At 39.5% G+C, this 26,116-nt stretch overlaps 1 protein-coding gene across 1 annotated transcript in view; it reads right to left on the reverse strand.

Annotated features, from left to right (window-relative positions):
* The window catches only part of LOC131680636 (brain tumor protein-like), an 89,534-nt gene extending 63,770 nt beyond the window's left edge, over nt 1-25,764 (reverse strand). Inside the window, exon 1 of the mRNA XM_058961352.1 lies at nt 24,910-25,764. The gene's annotated coding sequence lies outside the window, so the exon portion shown is untranslated. The remainder of the gene's footprint in view (nt 1-24,909) is intronic.
* Between the last annotated feature and the right edge of the window lie 352 nt (nt 25,765-26,116).

Raw genomic sequence — 26,116 nt, forward strand, 5'->3', positions numbered from 1 at the left:
TGGAAATTTACTTCCAATATTTAAACGCGCCTCTGAAAATAGCAGTTTTTGTAGAATTATAAAATTTATTCCAATAATTCTATTTTAACTACGCACCCGTGAATGCACCAAAATGTAAAAAACGCAATTAAATTTCTATTCCTAAAACACATAGCAGAAATTCATGCTAAAAATTCAATGTAATGAATTGAAAACAATTATAAATGTTTTGATAGCTTTTTTCCTATATTTTTAACATGGCCGGGGAGGCTACGGTACAAATGGCACTTGTTGTGTATGTATCACTGTAGAACATCGTAGGGACTTGACGCACTATTTTGTTTATTACTCAATATACATATAATTATCACTGCATCAATTGATTTCAATAGTTTTGCTAAGTCCTCGTGATACAATTTCATAATAAAAATCGACTGAAAACGAACAAATATGCGCGGTTGAGCGAAACGAAATATCGAATCGAGCGATATGGTTTTCATACACAAGTTTTAGATTACTTATGTGGAACATGAGTAGTTCTTATGTTGATCATTATGTTCTTATTAGGCATTCCATGAAACGTTTCTGATTAGCTGATATTTTTGGCACCGCCTATGTAAAATTCTGTGCAAATCTGTATGAAGAAAAGCATACAAGCTAGTTTTAAAACAAGAAGTGGCGATTTGTTGTAGTTTTTGCGAGAGATAAAAGTTGAGAAATGCCTATGCATTATAACAGAAAACTGGAAATTTGTGCATTAAACTGAAAACTGTGGAAGTCTTTGCAGTTTTAGAAATCTGTGCAGCATATTGAAAATCTGTACACCTGGCATCCAGGGAATTACCAGCGGAATAAATGGCAAATATAATAAATAAAATTGAACTGAGAAATGTTAAATATTCGCATATGAAACGAAATCTCGCATCAAGCGCAACAGTTTTCAATCACAAGTTACTTGATTACTTGGTTGAAATATGTGTTCAATATGTTCATATGTAGTATCGTTGAACAAAATCACTTGATCCGTACGTTCTACAAGCAGTAAAATAAACTCATAAAAAATGTATGAATCAAATGAAAAAAATGGTACCAGCGTAACTTGTTTTTTGAAGATTATTGTGGTATCTCTGTGGAACATAACATTGATTTGTATCAGATTCCTTGACAAATACCGCAGTAGGACAAATACATGTTTTTTTTTTTTTTCAATTTGTTTATTTGATAAGGCACGTATGCGTTAGCTTAAAGGTGCCATTTTTTCATTGTTTTACATTTTGAATTTCTTAAAACTAGGGGGATACACATTTCAATATTATTTTGTTTTATATAATAAAACTAAAAAAAACTACAGCTAACTTATACATATAAAAGAGGGTATAACATAATATTCGTAAGATTTGGGGGACGGGTCATTTGTGTGTTCTTTGTATAGTAATTCACTTTATGATTTTTAGAAGGGAGATTGTAGAAAAAATAATTATAAACTAAGCGGAACATTTTACAAGCTTATTAACTAGAGATAACTAGAAAGAGTGGTTCAAGATTAAGGGGAATTAATTAGGACTATTTTAAAGTAGTGGTACTGTTGCGCATTTCTTAACGAGATTTAATATTGTTCAACTAAAACTAGAAGATAGGGGGGCACACAAATTTTGGGAAGATATTCAAGGGGAGAAGGGGGTGAAGTCATACATCTGTGTATCAGAGACATGGGAGGGTGGGTGGACAAGGCTGAAGAGGGGGGGGGGGGGTGAGATATAAACTTTCAGTTTCCGGCATCAGGAATTAACGGCCAGGATTACAGATTCGAATGGATTGATCAACTAACACTAGAAGATAGGGGGGGCACATAAGTTTTGGGAAGATATTCAAGGGGAGAAGGGGGTGAAGACATACATCTGTGTATCAGAGACATGGGAGAGAGGGTGGACAAGACTGAACGGGGGGCGGGGATATAGGATTACAGATTCGAACGGATGTATCAAGTATTGGGACGCCGGGCGGTTTTCCTCGAGCCGGCAGGGGTTCCTCCAGACGATTTCGTAGTACGGCTCAGATACGGATCGGGAACACACCGCGCTGCGCGTGTGATGTTGTACTGTAGATCTCGTGTTGTTGGTTCATTCGACAGATGTTTTGTCTCGTCTTGGAGTCGTATCAAACCATCGTTGGGGTACGGTAGGCGGAAGAGGGCACTTCTGGGAATTATAAGAGAAAAGATAGGGGCATTTAAATTTGGATATTGATGGTTTTGAGGAACGTGTATATAAGGGACATGTAGAGAATATCGCGGCTTGCTAGTACATCTCGAACCGGGACATTGGGTGATCTTCCCCGGGCCCGAAGGGAATCGAATAGTTGAGATCTGGCAGAACAGTACTCGGCGCATGCCCAGACAACATGTTCGATTTCGTGATAACCGTTGCCACAAGCGCAGATACCGCTATCCACGAGCCCAATACGCCGGAGATGTGCGTCCAGCGTGTAGTGATTGGACATGAGCCGAGACATCACGCGAATGAAATCCCGACCCACATCCATCCCTCTGAACCAAGGTTTCGTCGATACCTTAGGGATTATCGAATGTAGCCACCTTCCCAGTTCACCATTGCTCCATGATGTTTGCCAACTTTCGAGGGTTCTCTGATGAGTAATACTGAAAAATTCGCTGAAGCTAATTGGTCTTTCATATATGTCACCTTGCAAAGCGCCCGCCTTAGCTAAAGAGTCCGCTTCTTCATTACCTGGAATGGAGCAATGCGAGGGAACCCAAACTAAGGTAATCTTGTACGATCTTACAGACAAAGCACGCAGGCGCTCCCAGATTTTCCCCAGAAAATATGGAATGTGCTTTCTAGGTTTCATTGAACGGAGAGCCTCGATTGAGCTGAGGCTATCCGAGACAATAAAGTAATGATCGGTGGGCAAAGTATCAATGATCCCAAGGGTATACTGAATAGCAGCAAGTTCTGCGACGTAAACTGAAGCAGGATCATTGAGTTTGAATGAGGCGGTGAGGTTTTGATTGAATATACCGAAGCCAGTGGAGCCGTCGAGGATTGACCCGTCGGTGTAAAACATCTTGTTGCAGTCGACTTCTCGAAATTTACTATGAAAGATGCTTGGGATCACTTGCGGGCGTATGTGATCCGGGATTCCACGAATCTCGTCTTTCATGGATGTGTCAAAGAAAACAGTTGAATCAGAAGCATGAAAGAGATTGACACGGTTGGGATAGTATGAAGAAGGATTGATATTTTGTGCCATGTAATCGAAGTACAAGGACATAAATCGGGTTTGAGAATTGAGCTCGATAAGCCTTTCGAAATTTGCAATTACTAACGGGTTCAAGATATCGCATCGGATGAGCAATCGATAGGAGAGTTCCCAAAATCGATTTTTCAGCGGAAGGACGCCCGCCAGCACTTCTAAACTCATCGTATGTGTCGAGTGCATACAACCCAAAGCAATACGCAAACAACAATATTGGATTCGCTCTAGTTTGATGAAATGTATGTTCGCAGCGGAGCGGAAACAGAAACTCCCGTACTCCATCACCGACAATATTGTTGTTTGGTACAGCCTGATCAGGTCTCCTGGGTGGGCACCCCACCATGTTCCGGTTATTGTACGGAGAAAGTTGATCCTTTGCTGGCACTTCTGTTTCAGATACCTAATGTGACATCCCCAGGTTCCTTTAGAGTCGAACCAGACCCCGAGATATTTGAAAGTTGAAACCTGAGCAATAGTTTGACCCATTAATTGAAGCTGTAGTTGCGCTGGTTCACGCTTCCTTGAAAATACGACTAGCTCAGTTTTCTCCGTGGAGAACTCGATACCTAGCTGGAAGGCCCAAGCAGACAAATTGTCCAAGGTATCTTGCAATGGTCCTTGCAGATCGACGGCTTTGGGACCTGTAATAGAGACCACACCGTCATCTGCAAGCTGCCTTAGCGTGCAGGAATTGACAAGACATTCGTCAATGTCATTCACGTAAAAGTTATAGAGAAGGGGGCTTAGACATGAGCCCTGGGGAAGACCCATGTAGCTAATTCGTGATGTCGATAAATCACCGTGCGAAAAATGCATATGTTTTTCAGACAGCAAGTTTAGCAAAAAGTTGTTTAGAGTCGGTGAAAGACCATGCTGGTGCAGCTTTTCAGAAAGAATTTTGATAGAAACTGAATCAAAAGCCCCCTTTATATCTAGGAAAACTGATGCCATCTGCTCTTTGCTAGCATAAGCCATTTGAATTTCTGTTGAGAGCAACGCAAGACAATCGTTCGTCCCTTTGCCTTTGCGGAAACCAAATTGTGTATCTGACAGTAAGCCATTTGCTTCAACCCAATTATCGAGGCGAAACAAGATCATTTTCTCGAACAACTTTCGGATACAGGACAGCATTGCAATCGGTCGATACGAGTTGTGGTCGGAGGCTGGTTTTCCTGGTTTTTGAATGGCGATGACCTTAACTTGCCTCCAGTCATGAGGGACAATATTACCCTCAAGAAACTTATTAAATAAATTCAACAAGCGTCTCTTGGCAGAGTCTGGCAGATTCTTTAACAAGTTAAATTTGATTCTGTCTGGCCCTGGGGCTTTATTGTTACATGATAAGAGAGCAAGTGAGAACTCCACCATCGAAAACGGTGTTTCGTTCGCGTTATTGTGAGGGGACGCGGCGCGGTAGATCTTCTGTGCCGGGGCGGAATCCGGACAAACCTTCTTGGCAAAATCGAATATCCAACGGTTTGAATATTCCACGCTCTCATTGGTACTGTTTCGGTTTCGTAAGCGCCGGGCCGTACTCCAAAGAGTGCTCATCGATGTTTCTCTCGTTAGTCCGTCGACGAACCGGCGCCAGTAGCTACGTTTTTTGGCTTTTATCAAACTCTTCATGCGCGTTTCCGCCATCGCGTACTGTCGGTAGCTAGCTGGCAGCCCGTCGTCCCGGAAGGTCTTATACGCAGCGGCCTTCTCCGCGTACACGTCTGAGCACTCTTTGTCCCACCATGGATTGGGAGGACGCCCGCGTGAATTCGCGTCTGGTACGCGTTTAGTCTGAGCTTGAATCGCGGTATCGAGAATCAAGCCAGCCAGGAACCCGTACTCTTCCTCCGGAGGAAGCTCTTGTGTCGATTCTACTTTTTCGGATATCGCGGACGCGTAGCTCTTCCAATCAATATTTCGTGTGAGGTCATACGAAACATTGATTGTATTCGGTGGCCCTGAACCGTTAGCAATATTAATTACGATTGGCAGATGGTCGCTGCCGTGGGGATCAGAGACTACCTTCCACATGCAATCTAACCGCAGCGATGTCGAGCAGAGGGACAGGTCTAAGGCGCTCGGACGCGCTGGAGGGGCAGGAATCCGTGTCATTTCACCCGTATTCAAAATGGTCATATTGAAGTTGTCGCAAAGCTCATGGAGTAGGGTAGATCGATTATCGTCATGAAGGCAACCCCATGCCGTGCCGTAGGAGTTGAAGTCACCTAAAACTAGCCTCGGTGCGGGGAGGAGTTCCGCAATATCGCAAAGCCGTCGGTGGCTAACTGAGGCTCTAGGGGGGATGTAGGTGGAAGCAATGCAAAGTTCTTTGCCTTTAATTCTGGTTTGGCAAGCGACAACTTCAATGCCTGGTGTCGAGGGGAGGTCGATCCGATTGAAAGAATAGCACTTTTTGATCCCCAAAAGTACTCCTCCGTAAGAGTCTTCTCGATCCAAGCGAATAATATTAAAATCGTGGAAGTGTAGGGTTATTTCTGAAGTGAGCCATGTCTCGCATAGGGCAAATGCATCGCATTTCAAATTATTTAGTAAGATTTTAAACGAATCGATTTTCGGGATAATGCTTCTGCAATTCCACTGTAGAACAGTGATTAAATCCTTGACCTCGTTCGATGAATTAGCCATCGAAGGATACAATCGCTGAAAGAAGGGGCCATTTCGCAGTGAACTGCATCAAGAATGTTTTTACTGCGGGGAGAAAGCTTATCAAGATACTTTTAAGGGGATCAGAAATGTTTAACGCTGTAAGAATACGGTCCACAATGTCAGAGAAATTTATTAAGCCAGCACTGTTTTCTTTCTCTGGCTGAGATATGGGAACACTTGGGGTTTTTGATGTTCCTGGAAGTGCTGGGAACTCCTTTTCTGAGCTCAGGTTACTGAGACCGGGAGCGACTTGCTTCGGTTTTGCACCAGTACTTCCTTGAGTAGTTATTTTAGGGGGACCATGAAGAGACACCTTCTGGCCTTTACGACGAAGCTTGGAAGAGGAAATGTTCTTCCTTTTTCTACTACTTCTAGGCACAGCAGAAGATGTTCCCTCCTGGGGTTCATCACAGTCGCCTTCGTCAGTAGACAAGTTGGTAAAGATGTTCGTAGAGACAGGTGGCGTAGCTATCTTAAGCATTTCTGCAAAAGATCGCTTAGAGCGTCCCTGAAGGGAACGCTTAAGATTTTCCTCGCGCTGTTTGTACGCGGGACATGAAGGGAGATCATGTGGGTTTCCCCCACAGTAGAGGCACTTTTCGACATCTCTACCACAGGAATCATCCGCATGATTCCCACCGCATTTCCCACAGCGGGCTTTATTGCTACAATGGGAGGCTGTGTGTCCCAATTGTTTGCAATTAGTACAGTTCATGACCCGCGGCACAAAGAGGCGAACAGGTAGACGAACCTTGTCAAAAAGGAGGTAATTAGGCAGGGCAGAGCCGGCGAAGGTCACCCGATAAGAGTCTGAGTTGACGTATGTTTTCTTCCCGTCAGCTGCGACTGATGCTGAATGCAAACGTTTGCATTCCAGTATCTTCACTGGCTTAAGCATGGGGTCTTTGAAACAGCCAGTCCCATATTTTAGCAGGTCCTCGCAATTCAGACTCGAATCGGAAACGACCCCACTGACTTCAACCCTGCTAGCTGGAATATACACCCTGTACTCCCTCGTAAAGGGCTCGTATCCAGCAATATCGTTTGCCTGAGTTGAACTGTTAACCACCACCCGAAGCTTATCAGGCCGAATTTTCGATATTTCTGTCACGGCCGAATACCGATCCGTCAGAACTCGAGAAATCTGTAACAGATTCAAACACTTTTTTTCTTTGGTCCGAAAGAAGATCACAAATGGCCCGGTGGCCGAGCTCGGATATACCTTGAGCCGGGGAGCCGATTTTATTTCGACGTCCATCTCACCTTGAGATGAACCGCCGTCAGGAGAAGTCATTTTTGCACGGGCCTATTGCCCAGTGCACGTTATTAAGACAACCAAGAAGGGGAAACGAAAACTAATACTTAGCTTGTGTATGTAACGGTATCCAGACGGCTTACTAGAAGAACACTGTTTCACTTCACTGACCGGCTAACGGTACTCAGAAACAGAAACACAAAAGAAGGGAAAAAATACTGAAACCTCAACTAGGCGCAGAGTGTGTAAATAACCTTGAACGCGGATTAACACTATTTGTCGCTATAGAGTGTACGGACCGATGACAAAAGACTTCTATCTCGACTGAGTGCTCGATAACGAATGACAAATACATGTTGTATCTTATTTGTCTAAAACAATTCGAACTTGTTAAACATAAAAAACGCATATAAGCCTTTAACAAAACATCTTTCGCTAATTTTAATTTCTACACATGTTTTAATTGCTACTTGGGACAGAATAATATAACTTGATATTGATATCAAACCGTCATACTCATATTGATATCCAACCATACCGTCAGAATAATTTTACATTTTTCTGAAGTCGAACCGGGGTTTCTATCAAAATCAAGCTTCACTTCACTAATAACGAATTGCGCGCTAAATCGTATTCAGAGTTGGCAGCACCCTCTCAGATTTTAATGAAACTTTCTGTATATGATCACTTTGTCACAAAAAGCCACTTTGCATACTTGTTTTTTCTTTCAAAAATGATCTAGACTGTCTTTTGAAAAGGGTCAAACTATCTTTATCATATTTTTTTCAAATGGCTCTAGTCTAAAAATTACAAATCCTACAAAAAAATGTTGCTGGAGTGATTTTCACAAAATTAGTCAAATTTTTGAATAAAAATGCTGAAAAAATTTGTTATCGACTTCTACACTGAAAAAATCGATTTTAAAAATTTAAAGTCGATTTACAAAAAAAAAACATCTATGATTTGGATGAAATTTTGTTCCAAGATAGGTGATTATGTTCCCTACCTACCGTAAAAAATTCAAGCTGGGCTTACAAGGAAAAAAAGTTATTTGAAAAAAAACTTTTCCTTGTCAAAATTGAATCCGTTTTTTCGTGTAAGTTTATTCAGGGTACAGAATCCCGAGGAGAGATCCCAGAATCCAGATTTCACAGCCCAGAGCCCCGAGGAGAGAGACCAGAATATAGAGTCCCGAACCCTTAACCCAAAATACTGAAACCAGTCTAGCGGATTATTCATAAATTACGTAACGCAAAAATTGCCCAAAATTGACAAATTGTCACAAATTTCTTCACCCCTCCTCTATTACGTAACAAATTCCTTGAAAAAAATTCTTTTCTTCGGTGAAAACATGTTACGTAACCATCTAGCTTACTTCCCTCCCCCTATGTCACAACATGTCACAACTTGTTGTACCCGCTCCCCTCTAAAAGCGTTACGTAATTTATGAATGGTCCCAGAATCCAGAGTTCAGTGTCGAGAATGCACAGTCCAGAGTCCATAGCGTAGCGATCAGAACCCAGAGTTCCGAAGACAGAGCTCAGAGTCCAGAGTTCAGAGTGCAGAGTTCAGAGTCCAGAGCTCAAATACCAGAGCCCAGAGTCCAAAACTTAGAGTCCAGAACCCAGAGACCAGAAACCATAGTCTAGAGTTCTTATCCCAAAATAGTCAGCCCAGAGTCTTCAGCACATAATCCAGAGCCCAGAACCCCAATTCCAGAGCCCCTAACCCAAAATAGTGAGACCAGAGTTTAGAGTCCAAATTCCAGAGCTCAGAGTCCAGAATCCAGCGTTCAGATTGGATAATCCAGAGTTTAGATTCCATAGCTCAGCGACCAGAACCTAGAGTCCCGAGGAGAGAACCCAGAATCCGGAGTCCAAAATCCAGAGTCCCGAGTGCAGAGTGCATAGTCCAGAGTCCACATTTCAGTGGGCCAACGTCCAGAATCAAGACCCAGAGCCAATAGCTCAGAGACCACAGTCTACAGTCCAGTGTCCATAGCACAGAATCTTGAGGCGAGAGCTCAAAATCCAGAGTTATGAATGCAGAGTCCAGAGTGCAGAGAACATAGTCGTGAATCCAGGGTCCAGATTTCAGAGCCCAGAGTCCTCAACTCAAATTACTGTGGCCAGAGTCCAGAGCTCCGAGACCAGAATCCAGAACCCGAAGTACTTAACCCAAAATACTGAGGCAAGAGTTCAGACTCCAGAGCACAGAAGCCCAGAACCCATAACACAGAATCTCGAGGCGAGAGTCCAGAGTTCAGAACACAGCGTGAAGAGTGCAGCATCTAGAGTTCAAAGTCCAGAATTTAGAGCTCAGTATCCATAGACGAGAATCCTGAGACCAGAATCATCAACCCAAAACACTGAGCCCAGTGTCTCGAGTTCGAAGCCTAGAGTCCTGAGCCCAGAATTCAGAGTCCTCAACCCAAAATAGTGATCCCAGTGTCCCGAGTTCAGAGCCCAGAGAGCCAAATCCAGAGTCCCGAGGAGAGAGCCCACAGTCCAGAGACCCGAGTGCAGAGCCTAAACCCAAGCAGCATTTCTAGTTTTATAGCGCACTACAAATGCATTCTAAGTTTTAAGAAGGGCTTCAAGAGTGCCATATAACCTCAATTATTACTAGGGAAGTTCAGAGTCCAGTCTAAAGTTCAGATTCCAGAGTGAAGGATCAAAATCCTAGATACCATAGCCATGGTTCAGAGTCCAGAGTGCATAGTACAGAAACTCGATGTCAGCGCCGAGTCTATCATTCAGCGATTAGAGTGAAGAGTCTAGAATCTAAAGTTCATTGTCCATAGTCCAGAGACCAGAACCCAGAATCCGAAGCTTCGAGTGCAGATTGTAGTTCATAGTCCAGACTTCAGAGTCTAGAGTCTAGAGGTCGGACTCCATAATCCAGAATCAAGGCTCCGGAGACCATAGTTCAGAGTCCATAGCACAGAATATCGAGGCCAGAACCCGGTGTCCAGAATCCAGTGTGAAGAGGGCAGAGTCCAGAGTTCACAGTCTAGACTGACAGGGCATTTTCGGTATGGTCTTGACGAGTAGGTGCCAAAAATTTATGTCTGTCGCAATGTTGAAATCCAAGATGGCGACATCGACATCAGGACGTGAATTATTACGATTACACTTCGGATTGTTTATGTTGGCACAGCACTTGATACTGTTTAACTTTGATTTATACAATTGATCCATAATGATAATTTTACTGCTCTTCATAACTGTTGTTACTAGACTGCTTTCAGGCCTTAGTTTTATAGTACTGTTATTTGGTAAAATTAGTTTTGATGCAGGTATGGTTCGGGTAACCAGGGTAATATGCCAAACGAATACCAAATTCGTTACTGATATTTTTGCATGTATCAGGAAACTAGCAGTTGGGAAATTGGATTCTGAGATGATTATGACTTTCATTGGTTTAGTTTTCGATACACTGAAAAAAATTCGGCTTGGGCAAGCAAAAGTTTGTTTCAATAAACTTTTTTTCCTTGAAAGTATCCAACTTGAATTTTTGACGGTAGGTATGGAACATAATTACCTATCTTGGAATAAAATTTCAGCCAAATCAAAGATGAAGTTTTCTTGTAAATCGATTTAAATTTTTTAAAATCGTTTTTTTCAGTGTTGGAGTCGATGAAGAATTAATTTTTTCAATATTTTTATTCAAAAATTTGACAAATTTTGTAAGTCACTCCTACAACATTGTTTGTAGGATTTGTCATTTTTTAACTATAGCCACTTGAAAAAAATGGTAAAAAAAAGTTTGACCCTTTTCAAAAGAGAGTTTAGATCATTTCTGGAAAAAAAAATGTACGCAAAGTGGCTTTTTGTGACAAAGTTGCTATGTACAGAAAGTTTCATTAAAATCTGAGAGGATGCTGCCAACATTTGTTCGAGTTGGCGCGAAATTCGTCATTGTAAAGATCGCGTAAAAGAAAACAAACGTAAAAGTAATTAATATATGAGCTAAAAGTGATTTGCACCAAAGGTTCAGTACAATTCGGTGAATTTGAACGCAAGGTGGTTTTAGGTGCTACACTATCATCAAAATTCCCAATAGTACATCGAAACAAAAACTGATTGTCAAAAACCATGCAAGAAAGTTGAAAGTACAAGTTCTGACGGATGCATTTTTTTATTTCAATTATAGAGGTTTTAACCTTAAGGTCATTCGCCTCTTCGGGTTAGAAAAATCTCTTATGATAAATTTCTAACCCAATGTGCGGGACTCGAACCCAGGTGCGCAGCGTACAAGGCAATCGATTTACCAACTACGCTACGCCCACCCCTCGGATGCATTTTGATAGACGATGATACAATACATAACAATGAACTTTAGACAAATCCGGGTAAGATGAAGGATTCAATTGTCACAGTCACGGCATCGAGTAACTTTAAAGAAATTTACATAAAGTCGTGACTGTGAGAATAGACTCCTAAGTATGTCATTGCAGATAAATTCGCTCGTGCGTTAATGATATGACAAGGTATCTGCAGTTGTAGAAAAAAAAAACAAATTTTTCGGCACTGGAGTGATTATGAATGGATGACTTTACAAGAAGGCCATGCTAAGTTTTGGATTGACTTAACCAACTGTCATTACAGTCGGGAGGTGATAGAACTGTATGAAACGAGTGAAGTCGTTTTCATTTGAAAAGTTTCAATTCACCAAATTAATTAGATTTACGTCCAATCGAAAAATTTAGGGCAATAATCAACCGAAAGTGGAACAATGTGGTAAAACAAACAAAACACCATCTGATTTCGATAAGTCCAAAGGAAAAGATGGTCGAATTGGTTCACAGTACTGCTGTGCATGAAATTAGGCCAGGTACTTAATGAAAAATTAGATAATTCGACCAGGTGAATTGAACTACGCGTACAAGAACAAAAACAGTACGTGAGTAAACGATAAATGTGCGTCATTACCAACCAGCTTTAATTGAAAATAGGTCAAGTTAAAACTTGCGAAAACAAATCTTTCATCACAATGGCATCCCCTTATTTATACCTGCTCAGCATGAGCTAACCTCGACCCCCAGTTCACTAGAAAATAATAACCATTATCTGCTGCGCTATCCTACCGTGTTGCACTGGTACCAGTCAGACATCTCCGAGACTTGCGGCAATTTCGTTAAAAGCTTAAAAACCATCGTTATTACCATCCCTCTCAGTAGACGAGTACCTTGACATTTCGAGACGGAGCGTTCCGCGTTCCCCCGGTCCAATCGGTGGCAGCCTTCGCTGTGAGATGCAACGATGATTTACATAACCCTTCACCCTCCGGAGGGCGCTATCAGACAACTCCACACCCCTCCCTACCACCATACTCTAACCGTGTAGAGACAACCGCTTCGATGCCTACGATGAAACGGGATGAGACCAGACTAACAAGACTCGATTATGAGATGTGATGGAAAGTCGAAGATCGCTTACAAAGAAGTTACGACCGATGTTGTCGTTATCGCGGCCCGCTGCCTCACCACCACCGCGGTCTCAGTCGGTGTGCCGATCGATGACCGACGGTGGTGGTAATTGTTTAAAGGTGATGATGAACCCGCTCGGCAGCCCGGTCAGATGGCGGAAAGGTGATAACGAGAGAAATTCCAAGGTATACCAGCCGACCCTTCGCCGCATTCCAAGCTTTGCAGCAAGGCGACGGCAGATCAGAAGCTGCATGCTGTGAGTGATTCTTTTCCGAACCCGTTGGTTTCAAAAAACCGACCACTTCCAAACCGTACGTACGTACGTCTTCGAAACAGGAATTCCAAAAAGAAACGATTCCATTATGACCATATAGAGAAGAGCGATCTTTCTTCCAACTTTTTAGAGCACCTTGTTTTCGGCATTTGCGGTACCATGCTTATCAAACGCCCACTCAGCGGCTTGAAGCAACATGCATTTCTCTACACACACGTAAGCACAAATTTTCTGATCACTGGCAGCGCGCGGTCACTGGGTCCAAGCAATGAATTTTCACAAATTGTCGTTTTCTCTTAATCAAATCAGCCGTACGAGACGTGGGCTTTCTCGTTCCATCGCGCAAACACAGTAAACACGACTTCGCACAAACAACTACAAATACACAATTCAAACTTCAAATCCAATGGTTGATTGATTTTGGTCAGCAACAGACGATTCAAACTATTTGCGCCCGAACAACAATTTCACTTCACGTCAATGCGCTTTTCGGTGGCGGCTGGCTGGCTAGCTAGCCGGCCGGCCGAGGCTCTCACTCGAGTTTCAGATTCGGATTCGTGTCCCCGTCGCGATTCCGTTCCTTCCTTCCGACTTTCTCCGCGGTTGGGTGAATCAGCGATGCGCAAAACCGTGTGTCTTTGCTACAGTCCAGCCCCAGCTGTAGACTGTGCGGTCTCCCGGCCGCCGGTACCCCCCTCGGGGCTCGAAAGTTTCTTTCAACAGACGCCGGCTGTGCGGTGCGGGGGTACCACTAAGTACGGTAACTTTAATTCAAACTTTCAGATCATCTTGAGCCATTAGTGAGTTTGGGGTGAATGTTTGTGCCGGGAAGATATTTGCGTGAAATTTGGCAAAATCATAGCCCGTTGATTTATGAGATCCCCTCTCCCTGGGGCGGTTTCATGCGTTCACCCGTGTAGTGATGTTTGTTGGGTCTGTGCAATGGATTGGAGTGCTTGGCAGGAGTGCCCAAATCTTTAATATTATATTTCAGAGGGTGCCTACATCTTGTTCAAAATTGTATTTAACTCATTTAGGTGTGGGAATGCAGATAGAATTTGGAGCTGATGCGAAAGACAGCGTAAATTTGTATGGTTAAAAGAAAAAAAAATAATGACAGAATTTTTATTAGTCACATATGTGTTTCACACTAGGGACGACACAACTGTGATAGTATTTTGTTATGACGTTTTCATCGGGGGTATAAAACGCTATCGACATCATACTGTTATTTGCCAAGTACACTCAGGTTTTTTACGCGGGGGATACAGGCCGCGTAAATGAAAACCGCGTAAATGAAAACCGCGTAAATTTCAAAATCCGCGTAAATGAAAACCGCGTAAATTTCAAAATCCGCGTAAATGAAAACCGCGTAAATTTCAAAATCCGTGTAAAAAAACACGTAGAAAAATACCGCGCAAAAAAACCGCGTAAAAAAAACTTGAGTGTACGTATCAATAAATGGAAATCAAATATGCGATGAAAATACGCATTGTTATGTCTGAGTGGTTTAGAGATTAAGATTCATAGAATAAGAGCAGTAGCTGACAATCTGACAAACACATAGCTTTCACTAGTTGACAAAACAATTATTTTCTTGTCAAATTTAGCAATGTTTTCCCTTTGAACTTTGAAGTATTGAACACGAAAATCATTGCTCATTTCGTTTTTTGAGTTATGAACCTTCAATTAAAAAATTTATTTCGAAAAATTATTCCGAAGTGTTTGAGTTAACAAGACAATTTTTTATCAAATTTAGCAATGCTTTCCCTTTGGACTAAGTATTGAACACGAAAATCATTGCTCTTTTTTTAAGTTGAGTTTGAGTTAACCTTCAATTCAAAAATTTATTTCGATAAATTTTTCCGAAGTGTTTGAGTTTATATCTAGTTCTCTGAATTTATTCTCTATTCTTCGATTTGGACTACAGACCACTCAAAATAGAATAAAATGTTAAAAATAACTTCCATAATATCGCAATAGATTGACGGGATATTCAACAAAATGTAAGTGATATTTAGCCCAATCTTTGTGTTGGAAGTGACTTTTGAAGATTGTAAGAGTTTCCATAGAAATACTCAAAAAATGAGATGTCAAGGTTTGAAAATATAACTAAATACTGTCAAAGATTGAGGTCAATTTCAGCATATTAGGGACTATTCAAAAGTTACTTAAGGCAATAATTGACCAACATTGATTCCCCCTTCCCCCATGTAGCAAATGGCCATTTTCATTGTAAAGTATCCAAAATTGTCATTTTCATTGCAAACTATTATGAGCGAGTGACAGTGAAGGCACCAAAAGTTGCAGCAGAGCAACTCGAAAAAGTACCAATTTGCTGTTGTACACTTCACTGTCAACACTTTGCGAATGGAAAATTCATCATTTTGGACACACTACATGTTTGCACCATAAATGAAGCGGAAACGAAGACTATTACACTGTCGAAGTTTAAGCAACACCAGACGAGCTTAAATATGCCGCCCAATCGAAATTTGAGTGCAAGATGTTTGTGTGGAAAGTCATTCCTGAGGACGGTGTTTCGATTCGATCTTTTGTTCTAAAATGGCGAATAATGGAATTCAGTGTAAAAACTTTCCGAACGCATGTTATAATATGTTATAAATTGGCTTCAGAAGATTTTAGAAGAGTTGAGAAGACTTAAGAAAATTCCAAATGATTTGCAAGAAACGTTACTATTTCAGAAGTATTCTGAATATTCAAGAAAACAAAGAATTTAAGAAATCAAATTTAAGCAGATTGAATAGAGTTTAGAAGTTTCCCGAATATTTTTAATTTAACAAAACTTTAGTGTATTTCAAAAGTTTTAGGAATATTTTATAAGAATTAGAATATTTTCGATAATACATGTCAGTAGATTCAAGACAAAATAAGATCTCACATTTCAAGGGCGCTTACCGATAAAAAATTCTGACTAAATCAAAATGTGTCATAACACATCAGAAAAAATTCTAAAAAAGATTCCAGAAGGCATCTAAAAAATTATTTTTCGCGAGATTGTCGATTACAGATTTGAAAAAATTTCAGAAGATCCCCGATTAGCAGTACATTAAAAGTTCTAGAAAGCTTCGGAAAACTTAATTTCCAACATCAGAAAACCTCAGAAAATTTGAGAAAATTTAATTTTATCACCATCAGACATTGCAGATAATTTCAGAATATTCTAAACAAATTTCAGAAATTTTTAGGACATTCCAAAATGATTTCAGAATCTTTTATGTTTTAGAAAATCTGATATCTTAATTTTCAAAAAAAGGATTTAAAAGAAAACTTTAGAAGATTTCAAAATATTTAAGAAGAGGTTTAGCAATTTTTAAAACTTTAGGAAATAATAGATCAATACGACATGAGAACGCCTCAGAGGATTTCAGAAGATATCAAAAAAATTTAAGAAACATCCCAACAAATTTAGTATTCACATGATTTTGAACTTGAAGAAAATTTAGAAGATTACAGAAGATTAAAGAGTCCAGAAAACTTCAGAAGAGTTGATTTCAGATATAAAATTCAAAAGGCTTCAGCAAATTTGAAGACATTTTAGGGCTTACGATAGTACCAAAACATTTTATTAAATCATTTTAGAGATTTCCGGAAGATTCTACAACATTTTTAAAAATTTCAGATAATTACAAAACAAATCAGATGATTTCTGATTTTAGAAGGTTTAGCAATCTTTAAAAGATTTCAGTACATTTGATATATTAGAAAAAATAGAGGCTTTTTACAGACTAAAGAAAATTTCATGGAAGGTAATATCATAAAATTTTATGATATTTTTGGAAAAAAAATTTTAAAACACTTTAGAAAGCAATAGAAGATTTTAAAAAATCTCAGTCATCACCTGAAGAAATCTTACGATTCTAGATTTAGTATAACTTTGCCTTAAAGTCTTCTTAAATATGCGTATTACAAAAAATATTTTTTTTATATTTTGCCTATTTAAGATTAGAAAAATATGCTCAAGACAGGATTTACTAGAATTTCACTGTATTTGTCTGCCTCGAGTTCACCAAACGAATGTTCATGCGAAGCTGATAAACAACAGAACAACTCGAAAAAGTTCAAATTTGCTGTCGTACACTTCACCGTAAACACTTTACGAATGCAATATTCATCATTTTGGATGACGAATTGTGCATCTTCACACCATAAATGATATGGAAACGAAGGCTGCTACACTGATAACATTGAAGCAGCACTAGACAATGTTAAATATGCCGCCCAATCGAAATTCTAGCGAAAGTTGTTTGTGTAGGATAGTGTTCCAATTCTATGTATTGTTTTCAAATGCCGTACACTATTCCAGTGATGAAGCATGAAAACCTTCCGAATGCGTGTTATTACATAAAAATTTGTTTCATAAGAATTTAAAAAGTTTAAGAAAACTTAAGCAAATTCAGCATTATTTCCAAAGAAACCTTAGTACTTCAGAAGAATTCAGATTATTTAAGAAAACAGGGAAATTAAAAAAAACTATTTTAAATTTTCGAAAAATTTAGACTAAGAATTGTTAGGCAAATTTTAGAAGATTTCAGAAAATTCAAAAAGAGTTCAAAAGTTGTCAGAAAGTTTCCGATAACATCAGTGATTCTAGAAAATATACAAGATTTTAGAAGATTCTCTTGATTGCAGAAGTTTAAAGATTCCAAAAAAGTTCAGAGGGCTTGATTTCAGATATTAAGAGTTTAAAAGTCTTCTGACATCTGCTTTAACCTTGTGGTGAAATCTTCTCATTCGGCATTTTCAGATAATTTCAAACTAAAGCAGAAAATCTGTTTCTTTATGTGAAAAATGGAGAATTTCTAATGATTAATAATAACAACAATTTTCGACAAATTATTATTTATAAGAAATATTGGAAAATATTTTAGTAGATGTTAGAAAGCAATGGATTTTAAGATTACAAAAATTTTTAACATCTATAAAATTATAAAGAGGGGACGGGTATAGCGTAGTTGGTAAATCGATTGCCTTGTATACAGCTCACCTGGGTTCGAATGCCAACCCCGCACAGGAGGTTAGAAATTTTCCCAAAAAGAGATTTCTCTAAGCCGAAAAGAGGCGAATGACCCTAAGGATAAAACCTCTATAATCAAAATTAAAAAAATTGAAATCATTTTAAAATATTTCAGAGGAAAGCTTCAAAGTATTTATGAAATTTTGAAAAATTTTGGATGTCATAGAAAATATCAGATGCCATCAGAATACCCAAGAGAACTTCAGAGATTTCAAATGTTTCAGTCTTCATCTGAAAAAATTTCAGATGATTCCAGATATCTTGGAATTTTAGAAGACGTCAGATGATTACGAATGGAAACCGAAAGATCTCAAAAGAATTTAAGTTTTAAGAAAGGTTAGAATATTGATGAAAATTTATAATAAAAGTTTTTAGGTGATTGGTAAAGAAGACTGCAGAGGGTTTTAAAGTTATTAAAAGATTTCCAATGACATTAAAGATTGGGGAAATTTTAGAAAATTTCAGTATATTTTAGAAGAAAATAGAAGATTTTAAAAGATTACAGGAGATTGTAAGTTTTTTATGTTGTAACGAGATTTAAGTAGCAAGGGACTGGTATGGTTTTTTTTAATATTAAGAACCATAGTACTTAAGGAAGAGCAAGGAGTTGAGAAGATAGTTTAGAAAAGTGTGGAATAGGGTCATGTGAGCAAGCTTAGAGTTTTTCTTAACCCTTTGTCTTCCACCGCAGGAGTCAAAATATTTTGGCATTTTTAAATGCGAATCACCTGAGTCTGCGGCATGTCTGGAAACATGTAAAGTGACTTAGTGACTAATGCTGTCGTTTCCGAAACCCTACTTATTTTGTAGGTAATAATATGGATTTTCTAGAAGCTCTGTAAGATCCATAAATTTCTGCGGAAACCACAATCTACAGAAAAACTCGGTAAATTATGCAAGTTTTACGAATTTTAAAGAGTATTGTTACAATCCTCCAGGACAATTCTATGGAATTCGGTGTAGACCAACGAACTTCAGATGTTCCATTGTTCAAAAAATGTCATCTAATTGGTTTCAACTGTAAGAAAGCCCTACAAAGCATAAGAAAAATCAACAAGCCCCAGTTTGCAAGTATTTATAATAACGAAGATCAACCACAACATGTACCAAAAAGTCCAGGGTGGTTGAGAGAAGTCTATACGTTTTATCGAAGCTCTCCAAAGTTTAGAAAAGATTTTCATCCTTCAGAGAAAGTCGAAGAATTTCAAGGGAATTCTACAAATTTTACACAAGTCTTGCAAGTTTCCGAGATGTCCTACAACCCTCAGAGTATTACTCCGAACTTCAGAAACATCCTGCAAACTTTAAATTTGCGAATTCCAGGGAAGTGTTCTAAACTTTAAGAAAGCCATGCAAACTTCGAAGAAGCCCAACGAATACAAGCTTTAAGAACTGCGTGTCCTACCAACTTCGAAGAAGTGCAAACTCTGTAGAAGGTATCCGAATTTTAATACAGCTTTTCGATGTCCTAAGAAATGCGAGGAATTTCATAAAATTCTAGAAAGTTATGAAAAGTCGTTACTATTTCCCGGGATATACTACACACTTCTACGAACACAAGAGAATTACTACGAACTTCAACAAACTTCAAGAAAAGTTAGTATTATGAAGTCCAGCCAAGCACTCTGAAGAAGTTCTATTCCAAAAGGTATAACTAAAATTAGCTTTTACAATAATATGTCATACCAACTTTAGAAAAATCTTTAAACTAAGGACAAGTTCTCCGAACTTTCCGAGCTTCATCCGACAAGCTTCAAGAAGACTTCCGAGAGTACTACGAACCAAAGTAAATTTTTACGAATTCAGGGAATCACTACAAACTTCAGCAAAGTCTTACAAACTTGTGGAAACCATTGTTTCATGAACTTCCTGCTTCGAAGAAGAAGAACTCTACCAACTTCAAAGAAGTTTAACAAATACCAGGAGGTATAGAAGCATAGAAACAGCACGGTCTTCAACGGGCAAGTACCCAAACTTCTGGAAAGTCTGCAAACTTTAGGTAACTCTGAACAATTCAAAGAAGTTGCGCGAATTTTAAATAAAGTGTTTCGCCCAAAGAAGAACTTTCATGAATTTCGTGGAAAATCATCAAAGTTATACGATTTTTTTTTATGAACGTTTGAGAGTTTCTACAAACTTCAGTAAAATAGTTCCACACACTTCAAGAAAGTGCAACGAAGGACACACACTTCAAGAAAAAGTAGCGAATTTCAAGGAAAAACAATAAATTTCTATCTTGAAAACAAAACCTTCAAAGGTTCGAAAATTTTCGCAGAAATCCAGACAACAAAAAATCCTAAATGTTCCGAAATGTCTTACTAACTATGGCGGAATACGACAAATTTCAACGAATTACAATCAACTTCACCGAAGTCCTGCACTTCAAGAAAGTTCTACGAACTTCTAAGAAGTTCATGAATAAATTTCCTCGAATTTCAATAAAGCTTTGCGACGTTCAAATTTCATAGAAATCCAACAGTTCCAAGAGCTCATACGAACATTAGCAAAGTTTTTCCAACATCAGAGAAGGGTAGTTCTACAAACTACAGTAAACTTCAACGAATTTCTTCCAAGGGATACAACAAAGTTATGAAAATTCGAAGAAATTTGGGAATTTGAATTTCAATAAAACTTCCCAGGCGTTCTGAACATATTTTTAACAATTTCATGGGGAAAGTTCGTACGAACGTCAGTGCCATTCGACAAACATCAAGCATAAACTTTACTAAAACTCTGTGAATTTCAACAAAGTTCTGTAAACTCCAGGAAAGGATCATAAAAAGTTCAAAGAAATACGGAAATTTGAATAAAATCACTAGGAATTTAAATTAGGCTATCCGACATTCTGAGATGTCTGAAGAATTTCGTGAATAGCCAAATTACATTACGAATGTTAGCATCAGTCTACAAATTTCAGGTAAAAGTAGTTGTACGAACACCAGCAAGGTGCTCGGAGCTTCAAGCGAGCCCAATGAACTTCAAAGTAGCTTAACAAATATCAAGAAAGGCTTACAAGTTCCAGGAACGACATGTTCTACACACTTCAGGAAAGTTTGAAAACTTCAGAGAAGTTCTCCGAACTTCAACGAGCCTCTTAGACATTCAGTGAAGTCCGAACTCTTTATTTCGGAAAATGCAACAAGCTTCAAATACGTCTTGCAAACTTCCGGGGTGTCCTACGAACTCTAATATTTCTTTCGAACTTCAAGAAAACACTAAGAACTACAGTAATGCTTTACAAAGTTCAGAAAACTATAGTTCTATGGAGTGCAGGTAAGTACTTCTCGCGAATTCATTGTTAATATTTCTTTATTAGACTTCTTTTTACATAGTTCACATAGTCGGTTGTTACTTCTCACGGATATTCACAGCTTTGACAGCCAATTTAGCTTAAGCAAGCGAATTACTCGAATTATAATTAAAAATCTAATCTGCCCAACGTTTCGGCCGTTATAGGCGGTCTTTCCCAAACGTTATGTTTCTGACGCGGTACCCGGGTCTTTTTTCAGATTTCAATAAATGAAATTCAAATGTTTTATCCATAGCTGGAAATTGAAACTTTGTGACATTATAGGACTTAACTTAGTCAAGCTTTTGGGTTAATAATATTGTTTATACAGTAAGGGGAGTAGTGAGGAGTGCTTCTGAACTTTTTTACTACGTAACAGGTTAACGAGGGTACTCGGGTACCCACAAAACCCGATCAAAATGAAATAACAATATTATAACACAATAAAATTTTCGTAACAGACTGTGTTATAAATTTGGTCTCGTTAGTAGTTAAAATAACAGAAAATTATAACAAGTAACAACGTAAGATCTAGTTTTGAAATCTTTTTGTTATGTGTTTCTGATCGGGAACTGAAATGCCAATTTTGGGTGTTTTGGATTTAGGAACTCATCCACTTTTAGACTTGGTAAAAATGTATCGGGTTACTTCATTCGGTTCCCGGGAATCCGGATTTCCGGAAGCATGTTCCAGTGCAGGGATACTATTTGTGAATTTCACTGGAATACTGGTAATATGGGTATGAAACTGCTTGGAATTGCATCAGGCTGTATCTCGTGGTTTTGGAATCATTTGGTGATTTGATCCCGCAACGGACATTCCGGAACAGGTTCCCGTGGGACCGTGAGGGGCCATTCCGAGGTCATATTGCCATATGATCCCGTAACAATAAATAACGGACTTCCAAGACAATTTAAAAAGTTTTGATACTCATGTTGCTAGGACATCATTAAAATTTACAAATCGTACGCTGGTACTGGAACATTATTCCGGGAAATCCGGATTACCAAGAACCAGATCCACTCACCCGGTTCAATTTCACAGAATCAAAAAACGGACAAGTTTCTGAATCCAAAACATCTAAAAGTGTCCAAATCGGTTAAAGAAAGCCATAGTATGAGCATTTCAATTTGTGGGTACCTGGGTACCCTCGTCGGCCTGTTAAAGGTGTTTTTTGTTGGACACATAATGGTTAAGGGGAATTATAATTGTGTTGTTTTGGTCATAGTGACAGTCGACACGAATAAAGTATGCCAAAACGTTCGAAATGCCGGCCACTTTTACGAATAATTACTACTAAACTAAATTGACTGAGAAAGCTGAAGAAAACCCAAAAAACCTTAAAAAACCAAGCGAAGATCAGAAAAGACCCTTCCAGGTCTAGCTTTGTTTACCAACTTGTGAACAGTTGTAAACCTAAGGGAAGTCTACAAAATTCAAGGAATAATTGATACAGAGAATTTATAAGAAACTCGGGGAACCCAAAACAAAATTAAAGGAAGTTTTAAGGTATGATTGCAATCATAAGGCATGTTTACTGAGCTTTTGAACAATCAACTTTAGGGACTCTACGAAATCAAGGTATTTTTTTCTGCCAAGTTCAACGATTCTGATTCCCACGATAGAGTGAGCACAAGTGCGAAATAACGAAGCCGTTCAGAGTGAACGATTTCTTTCATAAATTAACCGTATTCTTGCGTTGCGTTGCGTTGTGACGATGATTTTGGCGGATTGCACACTGACTTCATCATGTTTGACTGCTGATTATCTAATAAGAGTTGCTTAGGAAATGGTAAGTAGGAATTCATACCAATTCGACCCATATTAAAACCTCAACAGCATGATAGCCATCATTGCCGGCCGCCCCCATCTCCATCGTTCACGGGGAAGGATAAAGGATAAGGTAGCCAGGAAGTGTTGATGCTCCACCTACTTAACGGAAGGACGACGATTCATCAGACTCTTCCATAGGTGTCGCGGAGTTGGTAGTTTGGAAGGGTATCAGGTCTAGGATTCGCTCCAAGCAAGCGATGCGACCTGTAAAGCATATTTTATTACGTAGGTGTTTAGTTAGTCTTCGAGTGCACGATCACTCGAAAAAAAGATCTTCTTTAGTTTTTGGTTTTTTTTTAAACTCTGGGCAGCCGGCTACCGAGAGTATACTATGTTCCCTAAACAAAAGCAATTTGAACTCCACTCGAAGTGACACATTATATAGGCAAAAATAGCGCGAGATGTTATAAATCAGGGAAAGTATTTCTTATTTTCCATATCAGATTTGTGGAATACAAGTATACGAGCGATAATAACGAACACTGGAGGGAAATATAAAGGATTGTTAACCTGATGCACGGGCTTGTTAGCAATAACGGAGCTTGAAATTAGGTTCATAAAAACAGACGCGGCGAATTTTCAATACGTATTGACCCGTGATCATAGATACTAGTCAGATTATTCGTATTGGGGCTAATTTCCGATCAACTATTCATTTTTACGGCAATGTTTTCTCGACTAGATCTGTTCGCACCCTCTCATTCTGCTACTATCGGCAGAAGGCTGATAGCACCCAGTCGTCGCCGGTCTAAGGACCAAATGTCATCAATAGACTTAGACTCGCGTGGAGGCATGAGATAGGAAACTTGTGAGAATTTTGTTATCCCACCGTTTGACGACCCTTTCATAAATTAACCGTATTCTTGGAGAGAAACGTCAACAGTTTCCCCATGAAGCTAGATATTAAAATAAGCAGTCTAAATGAATTCCCGATTTACGATTTCGGAGTTAATCAGAGTTTGACACCAAGATGTCCTCTGTGTGGCAATACAAGATTCACATAGAAAACATGGGTGTGCCTCATTCTTACTGATAGCATTCAAATCAAATCAAATCACTCCGTTGCACCCCACCCCATTGCACACTTGCACGAACCGATGAATGCACTAGTTGCACCACGCCGACCCCTATGGCCTCATAGCACAAACACCTCAACCGAGTGGCCGTAATTGTTGAACATCAATTTCAATTTGCAAATATTTAACATTTCTTCTTCTGCTTCACTCAATTTGCATCAGCAACAACAACAACAACAAAACCGGCGGCAACCGCCTTTGAATTTTCTTTCGGGGGCTTCTTAGTCGGTTATCTGTTGCACCAGTTATGCTCGATTGTTTTAAAATGTATGCACTCAGCAGCTCCCGCTGCGCGAGAAGAAGATGAAGAGCAGATGCCGCTTGCAGCGCTTCATCATCTGCTTTTCTAATAGCGCACTAATGGTGCGCTAATATGCATCTAATGGCAACAATGAAGGAAGCCATCACGAACACGGCACATTGAATCACTTTAGTTCGGTCTTACTCAGAAAAAATAAAAGGGATCACCAGCGTGGGCGGGCGGACGCAGGCGTGCCCCGCTTATATTCGAGTAATAAACACACTCATACACAGACACACGCACACAAAAAGTGATCATTTAGCCGCTTTGAATTGTAAATTTCTTCTCAGTTATGAATCAGGCACCTTTTCAAGAAATTAATTTTTGCAATTCGTACACCTTCGAGGCCCGAACGCGATCGAACACAATCTGCATATGTGTTCAACTATGCAATAACGACACTACAGCAGTGTACAAGAACAACACACGATCGCGATCGTTCGTAATTTTGAACTAATTGCGCGTGATTTCTGTTTTGGTTTTTAACTTTGACTACCTTGCCAGTTAAAGTTTGTTATCACACTCACGAGCTGGTTTGTCCCCGATTCCGGACGGTATGTGGAAATCTTTAAAGGGTTTGTAACTCGCGAACCAGTCGTAGTGAGTCACTGTGACGACTGCTAACCCGGTTGTTGATTGAACGATGGATGACGACCGAACCCGGCTTTGAGCGAAGAAACGACGCGACGAAAGTGTACCGATGCGACGAACTGTTAACGTTGTACTAAATCACATTTATCCGCGGCGTCTTCGAGAGGGCCCCGCCGCGACGTTCCGTAATAACAGTACATACAGCGGGCAGCAGGCAGGCAACCGCGGAGCCAGGCTTGAGTCGAAGATTTCAACTCCAATACCGTGGGCCTCGCGCGCGCGCCCGCTCCGCAAGAGCGAGAAACTACTCGCGGAGATGCACACACGCTCTCTAAGACGGCGGCGTCGTCGATTGGAGCGAGTTTTCGGTTGCATGTATATGAATGTTTTTATTGTGATTCCATTTCACCTCATGGTGATTTCTCTAGTTTTTGTTTCTACTCGAGATGAGGTTTTTTGTTCGAGATTCGCTGGGGATACGAGAAAGTAGTGGTTTTGATTATTGTATCGCTCTTTTGGAGGTTTGGTTGCTGTTAGGGCGCGAAAGCGAACAATATCGAAAAATAGAGCTGAGAGGACAACGTACATACGTCGCGTTTGATATGGATAAGGAACCGTCATATGGAGTCAGTCTGTAATGGATGGAACATTTCTCTTTGCATTTTTTTTACTTTACTCTTTTTACTGACAAATATGATGTTGGTACTAAATAACATGATTTGAGATTAATCTCATGTTTTTTTTTCTTCCAATATGTGTAGTCAACTCTAACTGAAAACTCGAGTTATGGGATGAATTGGGGTAAAACGGGTACATACATATCTTGTGGTTATACTAGCTATATGCAATCGCTTCCCTATATTCTTCTACCAAAGAAATATTACTTTTTATCAGCAAAATTCTGTCTCTTTCCGAAATGCAGAGTTAGGTGTAAGTTTGTAAATTTCAATTATAAGAAGAATAGGCGTAAAACGGCTTTACACGTTTCAGGCGATTATTCTTATCGATTTCTTGGATTTTTTTACATAAGATATACCATTATTGATTAATCGCATTCAGCCTCCTTCAGAGATGCAGAGCTAGGTTAAACTGGAAACTTGGGTTATGTAAAG

Source organism: Topomyia yanbarensis, chromosome 2 (assembly GCF_030247195.1).
Source record: "Topomyia yanbarensis strain Yona2022 chromosome 2, ASM3024719v1, whole genome shotgun sequence".
NCBI lineage: Eukaryota > Metazoa > Arthropoda > Insecta > Diptera > Culicidae > Topomyia > Topomyia yanbarensis.